Consider the following 22,398-nt stretch of genomic DNA (forward strand, 5'->3'; position numbering starts at 1 on the left):
AGAGAGAGAGAGAGAGAGAGAAAGAGAGAGAGAGAGAGAGAGAAAGAGAGAGAGAGAGAGAGAGAGAGAGAGAGAGAGAGAGAGAGAGAGAGAGAGAGAGAGAGAGAGAGAGAACTCTAATCCCTCAGGATATCCTAGATCCATGAGGAGATGAGGAGGAATCCTGACTCTGGTTGAGATCTATGACATATACACTACATAATGTTAATTATTGTTAACAATTTGCTACCATCTGCTTATAACCACCATAGATCTTTCCCTTCCTTTCTAAATTATTTTAGTTTCACCTTTTCTAAAAAAGTTTGGCACAGTACTGGTCACATAGCAAGTGCTATTTCTGGATTCACAAACATGTAACACTCCTAATAGAATATTGGTATAAGAGAAAAGGACTTTTGCAACTGTGAACAAATTGTTATCACTGAATAAAAATCCAGTTTGAGTCCATCACATTCAGTTTTCAGACAAGAACATTCTCTATCTTCAATGTCATAATCTGTAAATTGGGGTAAATTATTAAATAATACTCTAACAGTAAAGAGTAGGGAAAGCATATGGGGATAGTAAGAATAGCCACAACATTTTTAAGTCTAGAAGAGAGAGTAAAAGAAAATAGTAATCATTTTTATGATTAATGCAGGAAAAATTGGTGGAGCACAAAAAATTTCAAAGGCAATTTTAAAAATCAGGGAATGATGTCTTGTTCAGAATGCTGAGATGGTAGTGAAGTAAAAATTCACTGCAATAAAGGAAAGAATCAAAAGGGTAAGATGAGAGTTTTTAAGTTCCTAATTATTAGCAAAATTCAAGTGGAATACAGCTATTCAAATGCTTTGACTGTTATAAAGGAAATTCCTTATAAGAATAGGAGTGTGTGAAAATGCACTTGAAAGGTCCTTTAAACTATAAGGTTATTTTAGAATATGTCATTAAGATAGAGAGAAAAAATAGACTGATGGGTCTAAAGAAGTGGCAAAGAAGCCTAAAATTTCAACATTAGAAAGCTTTCTGGAAGCACTAGGTGGCTCAGTGGATTGAGAACCAGGCCCAGAGACAGGAGGTCCTGGGTTCAAATGTGACTTCAGACACTTCTTAGCTGTGTGACCCTAGGCAATTCACTTAACCCCCATTGCCTAGCCCTTATCACTTTTCTTCCTTAGAACCAATACAGAGTATTGGTTGTTCTAAGTCAGAAAGTAAGGGTGAAAGAAAGAAAGAAAGAAAGAAAGAAAGAAAGAAAGAAAGAAAGAAAGAAAGAAAGAAAGAAAGAAAGAAAGAAAGAAAGGAAGGAAGGAAGGAAGGAAGGAAGGAAGGAAGGAAGGAAGGAAGTAATCTTTTTAAAGTCATTAACATCCCTTAAAAAGGACTGGAATAACTTTAAAATGTTTGCATACATTTATTTAATCTTAGTGAAGAAGAAGAAGGATTTTTAAACATTTTATTTTTACTGAGTAGACTGAGACAACAAGGGGGGAAATAGTGAATAAGGTAAGAGGGTAAAGGGATTAAAATTAAAATGGTTAGACTGCATTTCAAAAAAATTTTTTCATTCATAATTTAACCAGTCATTCAATGATGGTAACAATAAGTTTCTTGAAATTGATCTAAGATCAATGTATGACTTCTGCATGCACATTTTTCTTTTCTTCAATGTGTACCACTCCCTCAGCATGTTCCCAGATAAGTTTTCTCAGGTTCAAGGTATGGTATGGACCTGCATTCTATCAAAACCAAAATTCATGACACTCCACCAATATGTTTAATTTTACTAATCAGAAGACAAAATCCAAAGCTAAGGCATTTAGTATTGTAGCTTACTAAAACAAATTCTAGAAGGGGTTCACTGTTCTTTAAATGCACATATTGTCAGTGGTTAGATTAGCTCTTCCTAGCGAATATGTTTGGAGAGATGAGTGTATTTGTCTGGTACATGTATACAACAGCATATGCATACAGAAGCAACAGAAGTGGCCCCACCTTCCAAATATAACACTGTTTAGGTAGCAATTTGCAAAAACAAAAACTTTAACCTCAAACATAAAGAGTAAATATATGAAAGGAATTTTAATCTTCCTCTGAGTACCATGAAAACTCAATCTAATTTAATTTGGCTAAAGATTTTTGAGTCACGATTTTTGCCTACTTTACATTGTTGTTGCGAGAATAAAATGATATAATATTTGTGATTATTCAAATCTAAAGCATTTTATAAGTACTAGAAATTGTTATTATTATTATTTGATTGTGTTATACTATTACAGGATAAAGAATTTCAGAACAGGACAGGGCATTTTCATCAGGAACATACTTGATCTAAAACAGAAAAAAGTAAAAAATGTAAATGTATTTCTAATCCAGAAACTGGTAGTTAATTTCTGATTGATATATTGCATAAAAGCATGAAATATTTGTGAGCGATGTTATTTTATAGGCAATAATCTCAGTGAGGGTACTGTGATAGATGAAGATGCAAATAATGTAAGGAAGATAAGACACCTAAAATGCTTTGTGAACATGACCTGCTGAGCATTTCAAAAACCTTTTTTTCCCCCATATATTAGTATTCAAGCACTTCCTATGAATGAAGGGACATGATTTTAATGACCCCCAGGCTATATTTATATTTACAAAATGAAAGCTTATACCTATCCTGCTGGCAAATACCTACTCTTGAGAATCTGTCTTCAGGCAAGGACCTTTCAAAGCTAGAGATCCTACTTTGCATTTTATTCATTTCACACCAACTGAATCTGATAATCTCTTTCATTATTTGGGGTTAGGAGAGCTTGAGCACTCCCAGGAGGTTAGAATTCAGATGTATCTGCCTGGGTTGAGACTGCAAGTTTACATGTGATACCTTCTGTGAGCTCATCTCAGTTTCTCTTTATTGCATGCAAAACAAGGCATATTTTATCTATTCATCATTTCAGGTCATCTTTTGCACATCTTAAAAACAATTTTGTATTTTGAAAGGATTTATTTATTTATTTATTTGTGGGTTTTTTTTTTTTTTTGGTGGCAGTTAAAGGAACTTTTTTTTTTACTTCTCTGGGAAAGGACTGTTTTTTTTTTAATTGAAAGATGAATTTTCTGTTTCCCCTGTGAAATCATTTTCCCATTTACCAATCATGAAAATGAACTCATCTATAATTTAATATACAAGTTTAACTTATACTATAATACTTAATAGTAATAGTGTTAACAACACTTTCCAAAATATGAATATATACACTGAGCCCAAATTGGGAAAAGAGTTAAAACAATTAACCTGAATGAATTGTTCCAAATTATCCACCTGGGGGGGGCAGCTGGGTAGCTCAGTGGATTGAGAGTCAGTCCTAGAGATGGGAGGTCCTAGGTTCAAATCTGGCCTCAGACACTTCCCAGCCGTGTGACCCTGGGCAAGTCACTTTGACCCCCATTGCCTACCCTTACCACTCTTCTACCAAGGAGACAGTACACAGAAATTAAGGGTTTTAAAAAAAATATCTATTTAAAAGAAAAACAACCACCACCACCAAATTATCCACCTGATAAAGTACTTCAAAGAACATTGCTATGTCTTTTTTTTAAACATTTATTAATATTCGTTTTTAGCATGGTTACATGATTCATGCTCCTACTTTCCCCTTCACCCCCTGCCCCCCCCCACCCATGGCCGATGCACATTTCCACTGGTTTTATCATGTGTCCTTGATCAAGACCTATTTCCAAATTGTTGATAGTTGCATTCATTGCTAAGTCTTTAAAGGAGCCTGGAGTTAATTTTAAAGATATTTCTGAATATTGAGAAATGTCTCAATTGCACCAAATGTATTTCACCAAAGATAGATAGGAGTTCTGTATCAGTTTTAAAAATTTCCACTGTCATGATTGAATTATAAATTTTGTGAACAGTGACTGTAATTTTCTCTCTTGGGAGCATCCAATGAGGGACCTCTGAAGAGCATGGAACTTAAGGCCCAATAGTGTTTCTCCAGGGCCCCAAAGGAATGACTGCCACTTGTCCGTGGGAAATAGAACATACATACACTACTTTGGAGGATTCTCTGATTTTGCTGCTTTTTAGGCTGTTCTATTTCTTGGTCTTGGTATGGGAGAGCAGATTCAGGCCCCAGAAGCACCCATTCATAGTATTCCAGACAAACAAGGGCAGCACAGGTCCCACAGCAACCTTCTGCAGGGAAAAATTAGGCCCGCCATATTGAAATGGAGTTGGGCTTAGCGTAGTAGTACAAATCCCAGGCCCTCAGCAACACTCTTTCTCAATAAAGGGCAGAAGATTTCAGGGTTTAGGAGGAAGTTTTCAAAAAATTTCCTTTATTCTATAAGAAACTACAACTTAAAAGTTATGTGTCAGGGACTGGAGTGAGGTAGGGAAAGAGCCTGGAAGGGAGCACGATAATTCCCAGTTACTATTACAATTCACAAAGGCAAGTGTGGCTCAGTGATTAGAACACTCGGCCTGAAGTCAAGATGACCTGAGTTCAAATAGAGCTTCAGATACTTCCTATCTGCTTAGGAAGCAGCTAAGTGGCTCAGTGGTTAAGGTGTTGGAACTCCAGGCAGTCAGGAAGACGTGAGTTCAAATCCAGACTTAGACACTTCCTAGCTGTGTGACTATTGTATCCACTGGAAAAGGTAATAATAAACCACTCCATTATTCTTGCCAAAAAAACCAAATAGGGGCAGCTGGGTAGCTCAGTGGAGTGAGAGTCAGGCCTAGAGACAGGAGGTCCTAGGTTCAAACCCGGCCTCAGCCACTTCCCAGCTGTGTGACCCTGGGCAAGTCACTTGACCCCCATTGCCCACCCTTACCACTCTTCTACCTATGAGACAATACACCAAAGTACAAGGGTTTAAAAAAAAACAAAAACAAAAACAAAAAAACCCAATAGCTGCAGTCCATGGGGTCACGGAGAAGTCAGATAGGACTGAATGATTGAACAACAAAAATTACAATTCACTAGGAAAATAAAAATGTGGCATTCTCTCACCCAGAAAAATATCAATAACAACAATAAAAGAACATAAATATCTAGTCATACTGTAAATGCAAATATATAAGTACCTATATCCCTATGGATACTAATGTAGAATGATGAGCCTCTAAAGGGATTACAATGATATGTTGCATAAGAAACTTGAGCACCTTCTATATATGTTGGATGTAATCAATTAACTTGTTACTAACTTAGCTACAAGATCTTTTCAAAATTTGACTTTCCTCAAGTGTATCCAAAGGGACCAAAGAGAAAAGATCTATTGTTTTCCCATCTTCCTCATTCTAGAGTCTGTCTATTCATAACTCTATAATATAATCTGCTTTTTTATTATACAAAGGTGATAGTAGTAAAATTCCAGTAAAATTGTTTCCTCGATTACAATAATACCAAGGCTTAACTAGTGGTGGATATGTTTTAACTTAGTTCCAAAGCCCACTGACATAGGTCTTTCCTCATGGGAAAAAGTAAATATCCTCCCCTGTGTGAGGGACAGGGAGGAATTGGTGAGAATGGAAGAGCTCTAGCTTCTTCAGTCTTCAAATGTTCTTTAGTACATGTATTACAGTGTAATTCAAGGAAAGGGCTCCACCTCCACCTCAATATTAGGAATTTTACTAAATGAATTATACATATTAAAATTTATAAATATAAATATTAAATATAAATTATTATAAATAATTTTTGATTGAGTTGATATCCTTCCACTTAAATACACTCCCTAAACTTTTCATTTAAGAATAAACTCCCCCAAACTAAAGACCTTAGGAATCATTTTATTACCCTGACATAAAATGGGTAATTGTTACAAAATAGTGCTAAATAGAAGCAATTATCACTCAATTTGGAATTTTTGTTATCTCTGGAATTTGTCAATGTTTTAATGATTCCTAGGTTTCTAGGTATGAGGAAGAAAATTCTAAAACTTAGAGATAGTACTGACTTGGAATTATCAATATCTTGAATCAAATTTCACCTCTGTCACTAATTAGATGGTGTGATCTGCAAGACACTTAACCCGAGTCTCAATTGCCTCATCTCTATAAACTAGATTTCATTTATAACATATATGTGTATATATAGAGAGCTAGCAATCTAGCTAGATTATCATTGCTTTGTCTTATGGTACCAGCACTAGCCACAAAAGAGCCTATTGTCTTGAGTCATCATCAGTTGCTTACTATTCAAGAAAAAAGTCATCTATGAAACTATTTATCCACAAAGCGTACATGAAGTCAAGAAATTTCATAATGGCTATAATGAATAAGTTAAAAACTGAATGAATGAATAAATAAAAGAAAAAATTAGCAATTATTAAGTTTTTACTAGGTACCAACCATGATGCAAAGTGTTGAGGGTTTCAAGAGACAAACAAAACAGTTCCTGCTTTCAAGAAGTTTCCATTCTAATAATGAAACAACATACAGATTTAGTTCCACCTCATTCCAAATCTCACAAACATTAAATCTCTTCTGAAACTCTTTTTGAAGAATGTGTATTGAGGGAATTGATAAAAAGTTTTGCTCTTGCATACCATTTTTCACTTTATTTCCTTCCTGAATTTTTCTCTATTGTTACTAATGTGTGCCTTGTTTTACAACACACAGACATGGAAATATGTATTGTATAATAACATATACACAACCTGTATCTTTTTACCTGCTTTCCTGGAGAGGGGGAAGACACAGAAGGAAGGAAGAATAAATGGATTGCAAAACGTCAGAAAACATTAAAAAATCGAATCAACATGTAATCTGGAGAAAATTTAAAATAAAAATAAAAGGCTATCATCACTTAACAGAATTGAAACTAGACCGTTGTCAGTGCCTGAACACCAAACATAATTATTTTAGTATTGAAGACAATCATCAATATATTCTAGGTGTTTCTCTGTCTTTATCTGCTCCTCTCAATTTAATCGGGAATCAGTCTTTGCTAAGAAAAAAAAGACACTGCAAATGGGAGGTGGTTGGGGAAAGGGAATAAACATTTATTTAGTGCCTACTATTTTCCATTCACTATACTAAATGTTTTACAAATACCTCATTTAATCCCTAATTTACAGGCAAACAGAGTTCAAATAGTTTGTCTGAAATCATACAACTGGTGATTATCTGAAGTCATATTTGAATTCAGGCCTTCTTGTCTCTAGACACAGCACTATGCCATCTGGCTACCTCAACTAGACCAAAATGGATATCTTCTATTCTAAATGTTATCACATAGTCCATGCCATACAAAGTGTATTGGTTGTAAAGCAAAGGAGGTAATATCACCTTCAAAAGATTACTTCTCCTACCTCAGGATGTTTTAACAATAAATAAATAACAGGAACAGCTTTTTTTAAGAGATACCCACCGTTGATTTCATAGACAAACTGCTTAGGAACAATTCTATAGATCTACAAAATAAAAGAAAGAATGAGAGGCAACTAGGTAGGTAGTACAGTAGAGAGAGTGACAGAACTGGAATTGGGAGAATCTAGGTTCAAACCTGGCATCAGATATTTCCTAGCTGGGTGAACTTTGGCAAACCATTTAATTCCAGTTGTCTAGTTTTACTACTTTTTTTAAAAATGAATTTATAGTTAATATCAATTCTAATGAAGAAAGTAAGAATTTAAAACAAAGAAAGGAAGAAAGAAGGAAAGAAAAAGAAAGTAGAAAAGAAAGATAGGAAGAAAGGAAGGAAGGAAGAAAGAAAGAAAGAAAGAAAGAAAGAAAGAAAGAAAGAAAGAAAGAAAGAAAGAAAGAAAGAAAGAAAGGAAGGAAGGAAGGAAGAAAGAAAGAAAGAAAAGAAGGAAGGAAGAAAAGAAGGAAGGAAGAAAGAAAAGGAAGGAAGGAAGGAAGGAAGGAAGGAAGGAAGACTCTTTCTGGAGATGACAAATACTGTAGTAGAATCTCTAGATATTTTTCTGCCTACTACTATCAGGTAATCTCATAAAATCATACACCTTTGCTGGTTTAAAGATTATTTCAAATAAAACAGAAAGGAAGGATTTATGTAAGGTGTAGTAGAGTGCTATAGTGTGTTATTGATTTCATGGTTACTGTTTCTATTACCTTTAAGTTGTTTTTCTTGCTTGTTTTTACTGCTTATTAAAAGTTGTTAGAATAATTTCTAACTTACATTTTGCCCATAGTCCTATAGAAGTTCTCCCCCCACCCCATATAGCTGATATTTATATGGGACTTAAAGGTTTTCAAAGTGTTTTATAAATGTGATCTCAGTTGATTTTCACAACACTCTGAGTTGGATACTTTTTTACAGATGAAAAACTGAGATTGAGAAAAGTTAAGTGACTTGCCCATAGTTCCAAAGGTAAATTTTGAACTAGACAGGTTCGGTTCATCCTTTTTCCAGGAACTCATACTTGACAAAAAATAACTTGAGAAGATGCTCTCTTAGAAGCAAAACTAGAAGATGCCTTTTCTGAGAGATAAAAATGGAGGATATAATAATTTGACTCAAAATGTTCACATTTGATTTTAATAATCTCATCTTTATAGGTACTGAACATCTCTTTAAAAGACACAAACTTTATTCTTTGGGAGGTGGTTCCAAAGCTAATTAAGAGATTTCAGTCAAATTTTAATGAAAGGTAATTTAATATATGCTAATTCATCTTTTTCTCATATATGTAATATCCAATTGTTTCCTCTTCTTTTCCCAGGTGCCTTTCCTTTAAAATGGACAATTAATCTGAGTTAAGGTTGGCCGCCATGTTTCAAGACTTCTAACTCCACTCCCAGTGCTCTCTTCAACATATCATGCCATGATTTTTAAAGCCAAGTAGAAGTACAAAATGAACCAAAATTAAAATTTCACTTGTTAGAGGCAGATATACTAATGCTTAATCCCCCTTGCTTTTTCGAGACATGAGTCTGAACAAGGTAGATGTTTCATGCTGAGTTGCTCTGTTTCCACTTTTCCCTTTGAGAAAAACGTTAGTGTTTTGAATGAAGGCACAGAGCAACCAAAGACCTACCCTATATTGCTTTGTACACCAGCAATTTTTTCTTAATTGTCCACAATATTTCACCTATCGATACTTTGGGTTTCCTTGGAGGATATAAAGAAACAACTCAGCCGGCCTTTTTCTCAAGAAATAAACAGAAACTTCAGCATGGTTTGAGAAGAAACCGAGTTCTGTTTATTCATTTTGTACTTGGATTCTAGAGGAGACTGGCGGTTTGTTGCAGTCCCTGGAGGAAACTCCTGGTATGAGGTTTGAAACGTCGAGGATAATTAAGACAAACTACTCTTTTTAGCCCAACAAAAGAAATATATCTTTCAAAATAACTCCCTCTCGAAGTTTCAGAACACAAACTGCCTCTCTCTACTGAAACACCTCAAAGAGCTAAATCAGTTGTCAATGCCAACCTGGAATGCCACTTAGTACACAGCCACCTGCACATCCCGCATCACCAGTGGGCATGGCCACATGTAGAAATGCTGACTAGAGAAATAAAAAGAAGCAAGATTTCCAATTGCCATCAAATGTAAATATTCAGGGTTTCTCTGTGACAGACTCAACTCAAGTTAAAAATGGTAAACCCTTGAGGTGTGGAGGGAGGCAAAAAATGGTGGAGAAAAGCAGTGTGAAGGCTGTTTAGCATTTCACACAAGTTTTTCATTTAGCTGTCACGGGTGCATGTTAACTTGAAGACATGTGGGAGTTAATGTCTCCTGGAAAAGACATGCAGCACATTAGAATAAAGGAAATATATAATTCTTTATGATTTCACGGCTCCCTTTTTGAAATGGCATGGAGCAAAGTGGAAATAAATGTCAACAACAATGGGGTAGTGAGTTATTCTAGGTAAGCAGTCTTGCCTGACACCACTAAAACATGGTTGAATGTCCTTGAACTCTTAATAGCCTTTACTTAGATTTGCTATTATTTTTCTAATCAACTTTCCAGCTAATGGTCACACCCAGTCATACTATCTTTGAAAAATAAATGTTCTATTACATAGTATAAGAATTATATTTTTATTATACCTTTAAGGAACACCTACAAATATTCTTTCTTCATTTGCTTTAGAAGATACAGGAAAACATCCAAATAGACAACCCTACCCACAACCCACATCTGATGTAGATCACCAAACTCTATACACCTTGATAAATCATTACTTTAGTTGTAAAATTCCATTTTGTGGGGAGACGGGGATGGTAGGGAAGGTACAGTGAGGAATCTAAATATTTAATTTCATCAATAGAGGACAATTTATCATGTAAAAGAATGGTTTCAAGGTACTGAGAGATTATGGCATGCCAGGTTTATGCAAAATGGGTCATATGACCAGTTAGTAGCAAAGAAGTGACTTGAATCTGAGTCTTCATTACTTTAAGATTACTCACTATCCACCATGCCACATCATGTCACATTTGTGTGACAGCAAAAAAATCTTATTTCCAGGTATTATAACATGAGTATATGTGTATCATATCCATGTGTTTTATATGTATATGTGTATACATATACTTTTTCCCAGTGAGGAAATACTAAAAGATAAATAAAAAGGAAGTAAAATTTAGAAAAATGAAGAAAAATGAATTCTAGAAAATTCTATTTTCCAACTTAAATAGTAGGAATCCTATGACTTTAGACATTTGAACAAAAAATTATGTGAATAAGTGGTGAATTATCAAGATCTTTTCTACCTCTAGTTAGTATAATTTTTCTTTCTCAAATCATTTTCCCATGCCTTCTTTTGCCCTGAAATGCATTTGAGTTGGCAAAAGTTAGACTGGATCAGTAAAATCTCTCTTGGGTTGAAATGGACTCTAGTACATGTCCAGTAACAGATGAGCCAAGTTAAATTAAGAGAGAATCTCCAACAGAGAATTGGCCATTATGTCAGATATAGGGATATCACTTAAAAAAAAAGATGGAGATGATAAAGTTAGAGAAACCAAAAGAGATTCAGAGAGTGATTCAATCCATCTCTGTCTCTGTCTGTCTGTCTCTGTCTTATAGCTACACACACACATATGTATGTGTATGTATGTATGTATATATATATATATATATATATATAATATTCACAGGTACAATAATTCATAAAGATTATCTATCAAAAGGCAATGTAAGGGAGGTTCTGGGTTAAGATGGCGGCAGAGTAAGAAGCAGCTCTTAACTTCTCCTGACCGAAACACACAAAACTCCTCAAGGGGACATAAAAACAAGTCCAGATGAACAGAGGAACCCCACAACAGGGCACAGCGTGGAAGGTACGTGGAATTGAGGCATTTCCAGGCTATAAAGGGCTCTCACTAAATCGCGGGCTGAGCAACCACCCCACCCCCACCCCCTCCACACACAAAATCTATAGCTCTGAAGCCAGCTATAAAGAAATAGAGCAAGTTTGGGGCACCCATCGAGTCATTGACAGCTCCGGGGCCTGTTCCTGAGAGCAGCAAGATTTAGAACCCCAATAAGCCAGAGAACACAAACGAAATCTGAGCGCGAGGGCAGAGAGTGGACGCCCAGCGCAGAGCTCACAGGCACTGGTGGAGGCGTGGGTGGAGGCAGACACAACCAGGAGCTAAAGCTCTGAAACCCTGAGTGGGGAACCAGTGCAGACTGGTATACAACTGTGGAAGCAGCGCCCTGAGACTTGTAAAGGAACCTCCTGCAGAGGATCAAGCAAGGGGGTCCACTAGGGGGCTTGACCTTGGAAAAAACCAGAAATCAGACCTCAGGAACCAATAGACCGCGGACAGACACTGAGCGCGAGGATAAACCTGAGAAGCTGCTGGGCTAATGATGGCTACCCAACCTCAGGAAACTCAGAAGAGAAAGAATAACAACAAGAAAAAGAAGCCTTTAACACTCCACAACTTTTACACAGAGAAAATCCAGACAACCGAGCAAACAGAGGAGGAGAACAAACAAGCATCCGGACCCTCCTCAAATAAGGAAAACTCCTCACAAGCTATGGAAGAGTTCAAAACTGAGATTTTGAGGAAAATGGAAGAGATCTGGCAAGAAAATAACTGTTTAAAAGGTAAAATCTTGCAATTGAACACCAGAAATGACCAGATTGAAAAGGAATTCCAGAAGATTATGGCCGAAAACCGAAAGATTATAGCCGAAAATCAATCCCTAAAGGCTAGAATTGAGCAATTGGAAGCTAATGATCTCTCAAGACAACAAGAACAAATAAAACAAAGTCAAAAGACTGAAAAAATAGAAGGAAACATGAAATATATCAATGAGAGCGTGACAGAACAAGAAAACCGGTCTAGAAGAGACAATTTGAGAATAATTAGTCTTCCAGAAAAACCAGAAATTAATAGAAACCTGGACTCTGTACTAAAAGAAATTATTCAGCAAAATTGCCCTGAAATCCTACAACAAGAGGGCAATATAGACATTCGAAAGGATTCATAGAACACCCACTACATTTGACCCAGAGAAGAAATCGGTTAGAAATATCATTGCCAAATTCAAAAGCTTTCAAGCAAAAGAAAAAATCTTACAAGAAGCCAGAAAGAGACAATTCAAATATCAAGGAGCACCAATCAGGATCACACAGGATCTGGCAACCTCCACGCTAAAAGACCGCAAGGCTTGGAATACGATATTCAGAAAGGCAAGAGAGCTAGGCCTGCAACCACGGATCAACTACCCATCAAAATTGACTATATATTTCCAGGGGAAAGTATGGGCATTCAACAAAATTGAAGAATTCCAGGTATTTGCACAGAAAAGACCAGGGCTAAATGGAAAGTTTGACATCGAACCACAAAAATCGAGAGAAACCTGAAAAGGTAAATAAGATACAGAGGGGAAAGAAAGAAAACTTATAATTTTTAAATTTGCCTTTTTAAGGGCCTCAGTGAGATCTAATTATCTGTATTCCTATGTAGATAAATGTTATGTATAATTCTCTGTAGTGAACTCTATTCACTATTATAATATTCACTATTATAGTAATCAGAAGAATAATTCACAGGGTGAGGATGGAACACTAAATAATCTAAGATGGCGTGGGGGATGGGAAAGAGGGGGTAAATAGCAGGGAACACCAAGAGAAACTTGAGTGAATAAGAAAATAAAATATTCTATTACACACAAAGAGGGCATGGGAGGGAGAGGGGACAAATACTATTATAAGAAGGAGAGGAAGAGAGCATTAAGAGGTAATAATCAAACCTTACTCTTAGTGTAATCAACCCGGAGAGGGAAGAATAGCTTTATTATCCATTGGGATAAAAAACTCTATCTAACCCTACTGAGAAAGTAAGAAGGGATAAACCAAGGGGAGCAGGGGAGTGGGAAGGTCAAAAAAGGGAGGGGAGAAGGGGGAGGGAATTCATAAGGCCTTTAAAAACCAAAAGAGGGGGAAAAATAAGGGAGGGGGTAGAAAGGGAAGTTAATCAAGGGAGGGGATAAGGGATAGGGTCTTAATAGTAAACCACTGGTTTTAAAGGAAATAGTTTAAGGAGAAGGGGTAGGAATGGGGGAGGATTTGAAAATGTCAGCAAATGCACAACTGATGATTATAACTCTGAATGTGAATGGGATGAACTCACTCATAAAACGGAAGCAAATAGCAGAGTGGATTAGAAACCAAAATCCCACCATATGTTGTCTAAAAGAAACACATATGAGGCGGGTGGACATACACAAGTTTAAGGTTCAGGGTTTGAGCAAAATCTTTTGGGCGTCAAATGAGAAAAAGAAGGCAGGAGTGGCTATTATGATTTCTGACAAAACCAAAGTAAAAATAGATATGATTAAAAAAGACAGGGAAGGTCATTACATCCTGATTAAAGGCAGTATAAACAATGAGGAAATAACACTTCTCATTATGTATGCACCAAGTGGCATAGCACCCAAATTCATAAAGGAGAAACTGGCAGAGCTCAAGAAGGAAATAGATAGTAAAACCATACTAGTTGGAGATCTAAATATTCCTCTGTCAGATCTAGATAAATCAAATCAAAAAATAAATAAAAAAGAGGTAAGAGAGGTGAATGAAGTCCTAGAAAAATTAGATCTAATTGATATGTGGAGAAAAATAAATAGGGACAAAAAGGAATACACCTTCTTCTCAGCTGCACATGGCACATTCACAAAGATTGACCATGTTATAGGGCATAGAATCATTGCAAACAAATGCAAAAGAGCAGAAATAATAAATGTAACCTTCTCAGATCATAATGCAATAAAAATAATAATTAGTAAGGGCACTTGGACAGGAAAATCAAAAACTAATTGGAAATTAAATAATGATTCTTCAAAACCAATTTGTCAAAGAAGGAATCATAGAAACAATCAACAATTTCATTGAAGAAAATGACAATGATGAGACATCCTACCAAACTCTGTGGGATGCGGCCAAGGCAGTACTCAGGGGGAAATTTATATCCTTGAGTGCATATATTAAGAAATTAAGGAGGGCAGAGATCAATGAATTGGGCATGCAACTCAAAAAATTAGAAAGTGAGCAAATTAAAAATCCCCAGATGAAAACTAAATTAGAAATACTAAAAACCAAGGGAGAAATTAATAAAATCAAAAGTAAAAGAACTATTGAATTAATAAATAAGACTAGAAGCTGGTACTTTGAAAAAACAGATAAAATATACAAAGTACTGCCAATCTAATAAGAAAAAGGAAAGAAGAAAACCAAATTGATAGTATCAAAGATGAAAAGGGAGACCTCACCTCTAATGAAGGGGAAATTAAGGCAATCATTAAAAACTATTTTGCCCAATTATATGGCAATAAATATAACAATTTAGGAGATATGGATGAATATTTACAAAAATATAAACTGCATAGATTAACAGCAGAAGAAATAGAATACCTAAATAATCCCATATCAGAAATAGAAATTGAACAAGCCATCAAAGAACTCCCTAAGAAAAAATCGCCAGGGCCTGATGGATTCACAAGTGAATTCTATCAGACATTCAAAGAGCAACTAATCCCAATACTATACAAATTATTTGATATGATAAGCAAAGAAGGAGTCCTACCAAATTCCTTTTATGACACAAATATGGTACTGATTCCAAAGCCAGGGAGATCAAAAACAGAGAAGGAAAACTATAGACCAATCTCCCTAATGAACATAGATGCAAAAATCTTAAATAGAATACTAGCAAAGAGACTCCAGCAAGTAATTAAGAAAATCATTCACCACGATCAGGTGGGATTTATACCAGGAATGCAAGGTTGGTTCAACATTAGGAAAACCATCCACATAATTGACCATATCAACAGTCTAACAAACAAAAATCACATGATCATCTCAATAGATGCTGAAAAAGCCTTTGACAAAATACAGCATCCATTCCTATTGAAAACACTGAAAAGTATAGGAATAGAAGGACCTTTCCTAAAAATAATAAACAGTATATACCTAACACCATCAACAAACATCATATGCAATGGGGATAAATTAGAAGCCTTTCCAATAAGATCAGGAGTGAAACAAGGATGCCCATTATCACCTCTATTATTTAACATTGTACTAGAAACACTAGCAGTTGCAATTAGAGAAGAAAAAGAAATTGAAGGTATCAAAGTGGGCAAGGAGGAAACTAAGCTATCATTCTTTGCAGATGACATGATGGTCTACTTAAAAAATCCTAGAGAATCAACTAAGAAGCTTCTAGAAATAATCAACAACTTTAGCAAAGTTGCAGGATACAAAATAAATGCACATAAATCATCAGCATTTCTATACATCTCCAACACACTAGAGCAGCAAGAAGTAGAAAGAGAAACACCATTTAAAATCACCCTAGACAATATAAAATACTTAGGAATCTACCTACCAAAACAAACACAGCAATTATATGAAAACAACTACAAAACACTTTCCAAACAAATAAAACTGCAGTTAAACAATTGGAAAGCCATTGATTGCTCATGGGTAGGTCGAGCTAACATTATAAAAATGACAATTCTACCCAAATTAATTTACCTATTTAGTGCCATACCTATCAAGCTACCAAAAAACTTCTTTACTGAATTAGAAAAAAGTATAACAAATTTCATTTGGAATAACAAAAGATCAAGAATATCAAGGGAAATAATGAAAAAAAATGTGAAGGAAGGGGGCCTAGCAGTACCAGATATTAAACTATACTATAAAGCAGCACTCATCAAAACAATATGGTACTGGCTAAGAGACAGAGAGGAGGATCAATGGAATAGACTTGGGATAAATGACATCAGCAAGACAGTGTATGATAAACCCAAAGAGCCCAACTTTTGGGACATGAATCCACTATTTGACAAAAACTGCTGGGAAATATGGAAAACAATATGGGAGAGATTAGGTCTAGATCAACATCTCACACCCTACACCAAGATAAATTCAGAATGGGTGAATGACTTGAATATAAAGAGGGAAACTATAAACAAGTTAAGTGAACACAGAATAGTATACTTGTCTGATCTCTGGGAAAGGAAAGACTTTAAAACCAAGCAAGAGTTAGAGAAAATCACAAAATGTAAATTAAATGGTTTTGATTATATTAAACTAAAAAGTTTTTGTACAAACAAAAACAATGTAGTCAAAATCAGAAGGGAAACAACAAATTGGGAAAAAATCTTTATAACGAAAAACTCTGACAGGGGTCTAATTACTCAAATATACAAGGAGTTAAAGCAATTGTATAAAACATCAAGCCATTCCCCAATTGATAAATGGGCAAGAGACATGAATAGGCAATTTTCAGGTAAAGAAATCAAAAGTATCAATAAGCACATGAGAAAGTGTTCCAAATCTCTAATAATTAGAGAAATGCAAATCAAAACAACTCTGAGGTATCACCTCACACCTAGCAGATTGGCTAAAATGAAAGAAGGGGAGAGTAATGAATGCTGGAGGGGATGTGGCAAAATTGGGACATTAATGCATTGCTGGTGGTGTTGTGAATTGATCCAACCATTCTGGCTGGCAATTTGGAACCATGCTCAAAGGGCTATGAAAGACCACCTGCCCTTTGATCCAGCCATACCATTGCTGGGTTTGTACCCCAAAGAGATCATAGATAAACAGACTTGTATGAAAATATTTATAGCTGCGCTTTTTGTGGTGGCAACAAATTGGAAAAGGAGGGGATGTCCTTCAATTGGGGAATGGCTGAACAAACTGTGGTATATGCGGGTGATGGAATACTATTGTGCTAAAAGGAATAATAAACTGGAGGAGTTCCAGGCGAACTGGAGAGACCTCCTGGAACTGATGCAGAGGGAAAGGAGCAGAGCCAGAAGAACACTTTACACAGAGACTGATATACTGTGGTAAAATTGAATGAAATGGACCTCTGTACCAGCAGCAATACAATGACCCAGGACAATTCCGAGGGATTTATGGTAAAGATGCTACCCACATTCAGAGGAAGGACTGCAGGAGAGGAAACATATAAGAAAAACAACTGCTTGAACGCATGGGTCGGGGTGGACGTGATTGAGGGTGTGGACTCGAAACTACCACACCAATGCAACTACCAACAATTTGGAAATTGGTCTTGATCAAGGACACATGACAAAACTAGTGGAAATGTGCATCGGCCATGGTTGGGGGGAATGCGGGGGGGGTTGGTGAAGGGGATAAGAGGAGTATGAATCAGGTAACCATGTTAAAAATGTATATTAATAAATGTTAAAAAAATAAAAAAAGGCAATGTAAGACTCTCTATAATCTTAAACCTAATGATCACTTAAAATGATTTTTTTTTGCTACTTTTGTACATAAACTTTCCATTTAGATATAAGTATTCTCTTCATTATTCCCAGACATCAAGGGTTTTTTTCTATCTCTGTGATTTTGTTTCTGCCTTTTTTTTTTTTTTGTCTTCTTCTGACCTGAAATCAGAACAGCAAAATTGTCCTCTTCAACCATGGGCCACCACACCTTTCTTAACCATCCAGGATGTTGGCCATTAATAATGATCCGTTTTTTACTTCCTGAAAAGAGTCTTGCCCTTGGAGCCCAAGAACCTTGGTTTTAATCTCTCCTAGCTTTGTCTCCCAGGGCTAGTCATTTTATCCCTTCTGGAATCTAGTTTATCTATAAAATGAAAATAATAAAAAAATCACCTCTTTATTTGCTTTGAATCGTGTACAAAATATAACACATCTGTGCAATTAACTGATACTAACAAAATATTGTTACAGAAAACATAAACAAAAAAAAGATCAACTAATGGTCTAATGGTGTTCAGAGTGAGGATTTCAGAACTTTGCCTGGGGGCATAAAACAGATGAACTGTCTAAGATCTCAAAGAAAGTTTGCAGTTAAATACCCATTTAAAAGGGATGAAATTTGAGACTCAATTTTTTTTAGTGATTCCCCTATTGAATTATTACCAATAGCAAGGCACTCTTTTCTTCTACTCACTTGAGTGTGCTTTCCATTATTCTGAACTGCACTAGATTCAAGACAAAATGTAATTATTATTTTTACTTAACTTCCAATTACTTTCAGAATACGAAAGATTTATATAATGTCTCCCTTTCTAGTTTCATTTATCTAACCACTTATATTGCTTTCTATAACCAACCATGTAAAATGCAGGGGAAACTCAAAAATTCATTAAGTTATTTAAAATGTGTGTGGATAAATGCACTGGCTGGTTGGAACTTTATTTTAGTTGAAAGGAAATGCTTTATCTTCATGAAAGCATTACAGTGATTCCTGCTTACCTATTATTCTGCTACAAGAAACTCTAAACCTCTTAATAGTGCCTTTGTGAAAACAAACCAGCTCTAGGCCCTGGGAATGTTTTGAAATTGTTTCATTTAATGTATTAAGTGGATTGCTTGCATATAATATGGACAAATCCAAACTTATTCCAGCGGCCAAATCATCAGAAGGAATAACTCTACAAATGTCATTTACGCTTTTGTTTCTTTTAAGTATATGTGAAAGCTTTATTTCAATTATTGTGGAAACCAGTTGGATAGGCTTACCAATAGATGAAAACTTTTAGCCCAAGTTACTGAGGTTAGTTGTTTCCTGGAATTTTTATTACTTAAAAGAGAGATTGAGGCAGAAACAGAGTGAGTGAGAAAAAGAGGAATAGACAATAGGACTCAGAGACAGACAAAGAAAGAGGGCAGAGAAAGAAAGGAAAAAGCAAAGCAATACTTCTTAAAGTTTGCAAAATATCTTTGTTCTGATCCAAAATAATCTTTACCAAACTGTATGACTAAAATATATCCATCTCCTAAATCCCCATGGCAACTTATCAGTAGTTGTTAAACTCTGTGTCTAATTGATAAGAGATCTTTTAAAATCAGAAAATTAGCCTCATTCCTCAATTCTGCTCTCTTTTTTAATTTGACTTTGCAGAAAGAACTCAATCCTGAAGTCAAAAGCTTTAGGTTCTTCACTTACTTCATTATATAAATGTAAAGGGTTTATGATTTTGGGAAAACCCATCACTTCTCTTAGTCATTTCCTCATCTACAAAATGACATGATGGTGCTTGAACTGGTACCTACATGATAGTGTTGTTGTGTGAATCAAGTGTTTTATAAACAGCAATTTACTATAGATATTAGCTATTATTACTGCTGTTTTAGGCATAGTTTCTAAAGGTCAGAAGTATTAAAATATTTATTTTGTGAATCTTTATGAAGCCCATAAATTGAGTTCCTATATATCACAAAAGGATTGTTTTTCTTCTTTTTTTTTAATTCTCTGAACCTATTACAGTTTCTGGCCCAGAAAAGTGTATATTAAATGCAAGTTGACTAAATAACATTTAGTATGTATGGATCAGGTACTGGATCTAGATTTATTTAAAAGATAATCTGGGGTATTAAGTAAAGCAATCTGTTTTTTTTTTCATCTATAAAGTGATGGAGTTGGATTAAATCTACAATCTTGTGATCTCTAAGATCTCTTCCATCTTTAAATCCAATGACCCTCAAATAATGGCTGTTTTCTGAAGTGTATGAAATTTATTTATACAAAGCAACTTTTCCAAAATGAAGACTTCTTCTGTATAGAGTCTAAATTGATTCATCAAAGAATTACCCATATCTATATGCCTACAAAAGTTAAGAGTATGCTCATTGGATGGTTTCCCTGGCTCTCAAGTTTCCTAGGAGTAATAGTGGCAAAGCTTGTCACCAATGTCTCAATGAGGGCACTATTCCTGATAACTACAAAAGATTATTATATCTCTCTTCATTGGGTAAAGTAGTTTTTTAATTGGTAGAATTAAATTCCTTGACAATGGAAAGGTAGGAGTATTCTTTTAGTTTAGGTACATCTATGATTGTTAGTTCAATGATTTAAAGCAGAAATGTCAAAAATGCAGCCATTACTGCAAACAGCCCAAACCAGATTAAAATGTAGCTCCTACTTGATTTTAATGTGCTAATGTATAATAAATAAATATTTAAACATGTGTGGTTTTTAAGTCAATATGTAGACCACAGAGATCCTTATCTAAGGTTAAAAGGAATCATTTAAGTTTGAATTTTATACCACTGATTTAGACAAACCAAATAGGACTCCAAGCCTCATGTGGGGTATTTGGCCAGGTAGCTGATTCCATAGGAAACTGGGCAAAATAGAATTGATTAATCAGGGTATATTGTATGTCTCCTCTTGAAAAAAAAAAGAAACTAACAAATTAACAAAGAACACATAAAGCATAGGCTTTGTTAATGAGTCCAATAATGCTATCTCTATATATGAATAATAGAAAATTATTATTTAAATGCCATGTGAAGTACTTAGACTGAGAGATTAAATATCTCATTTAAAGTAAATCCTCTTCTTAATCTCATCTCAACATCTATGTCTTCAATATTAACAGTCAGTAAGAAGGAACTAGAGATGCATCTTGAATGAGTGTAAGCAACAATATTAAAAAGTAGAGATAACTACAAACTATTTGAGTTTTATATTTCATAACAGGAAGCCCAGATCAGCCTATAAATACATAGGATTAATATATATATATATATATATATACATATGTGTGTATACATTTAACAACATGTTGATTTTGCTTTGGAAATACAAAAATGATGGATTGTTGATTGGTTAATTTTAAACCCAAAAGAGCAGTCATTCATTATTGATTATCAATATATTATGTTTTGAATATATTGGATATTCAACTCATATTTGTAGATCAATACTGTAATATACTCTTATAGAAAAGATATACTCATATAGATCTTTTCTGTAACTTTTTGTGTTTCTTTATACTTGACATACAAATTTGTTCAATTTGTTCAATACCAGAGAAGAATACAGAGGAGAGAGAGGAGAGAGAGAGAGAGAGAGAGAGAGAGAGAGAGAGAGAGAGAGAGAGAGAGAGAGAGAGANTCTCTCTCTCTCTCTCTCTCTCTCTCTCTCTCTCTCTCTCTCTCTCTCTCTCTCTCTCTCTCTCTCTCTTTCTGTCTCTGTCTCTGTCTCTGTCTCTCTCTTACAAGAAAATTGCTTTGTATAGTTACTTAATTTTTATTTTTGTACATGTTATGTCTACCCTCATAGAACATATTTCTTCTTGGCAGACTCTACTTCCTTTTGTCTTTATATCCCCATTTTAAATTTATGTGCATAGTATGTTAATGTTTACTGAAATGAATCTTTTTTTATTCATTACTTATTCAGCATATTCTTCTCAACAATGGAAACATTTAAATGTCTCTATTAAGTGAGTATTATTTTATTCTTTTTCTCAATTTCATTTAAATATTTTCTAATTTTACTCTCATTCTTCCTTTAAAATATTATCTAAGTATATTTTTAATTGGTTGGATAAATTTACATTTATATCACATGCAGAGTATGTGGACATATATGTGGAGGGAACAGGTTTATCTGACTTAATATAATATTATTTTCTATCCCCACTAAAAGAATTTGTTTTAACCAACTAAATGGTTATACCCTTTCTAATATATTCTTCAGCAAAGAAATGACATTATCTGTGACCTAAAATTATATCCAAATCACACATTAAAAAATAATAATACTAATTTTTCCTTTGTAGAAAAATTAAGATATCTGGAATGACAAAAAAGTTTGTTGCAATATTAGTTATAGATTTCATCATCAGAGGCAAATATTGGGTAGGCAATAATTCATTATCTCCTTGGTATAATATATGTACTTCTATTGGATTCATACACACACATATATTATATCTATATACATATATAGTTTGAGAGATTGCAACCCTGTATCTTGCAGGAATTCTACCCTGCCATTTTCAATGTTGCAGAGATATATCAGTTTATACACCTATATTATTATTAGGAAGGACAAATTAGGTTAGTTTTTCCTACTTTCATCCTTTTTTTTTTCTTCCTCCTTTTGGAAAGGTGATGACAAACAGAAATAAATGCTGAACTACTTTGGTCTTCTTAACCATAGCAGGACCATAG

Source organism: Gracilinanus agilis, chromosome 6 (assembly GCF_016433145.1).
Source record: "Gracilinanus agilis isolate LMUSP501 chromosome 6, AgileGrace, whole genome shotgun sequence".
NCBI lineage: Eukaryota > Metazoa > Chordata > Mammalia > Didelphimorphia > Didelphidae > Gracilinanus > Gracilinanus agilis.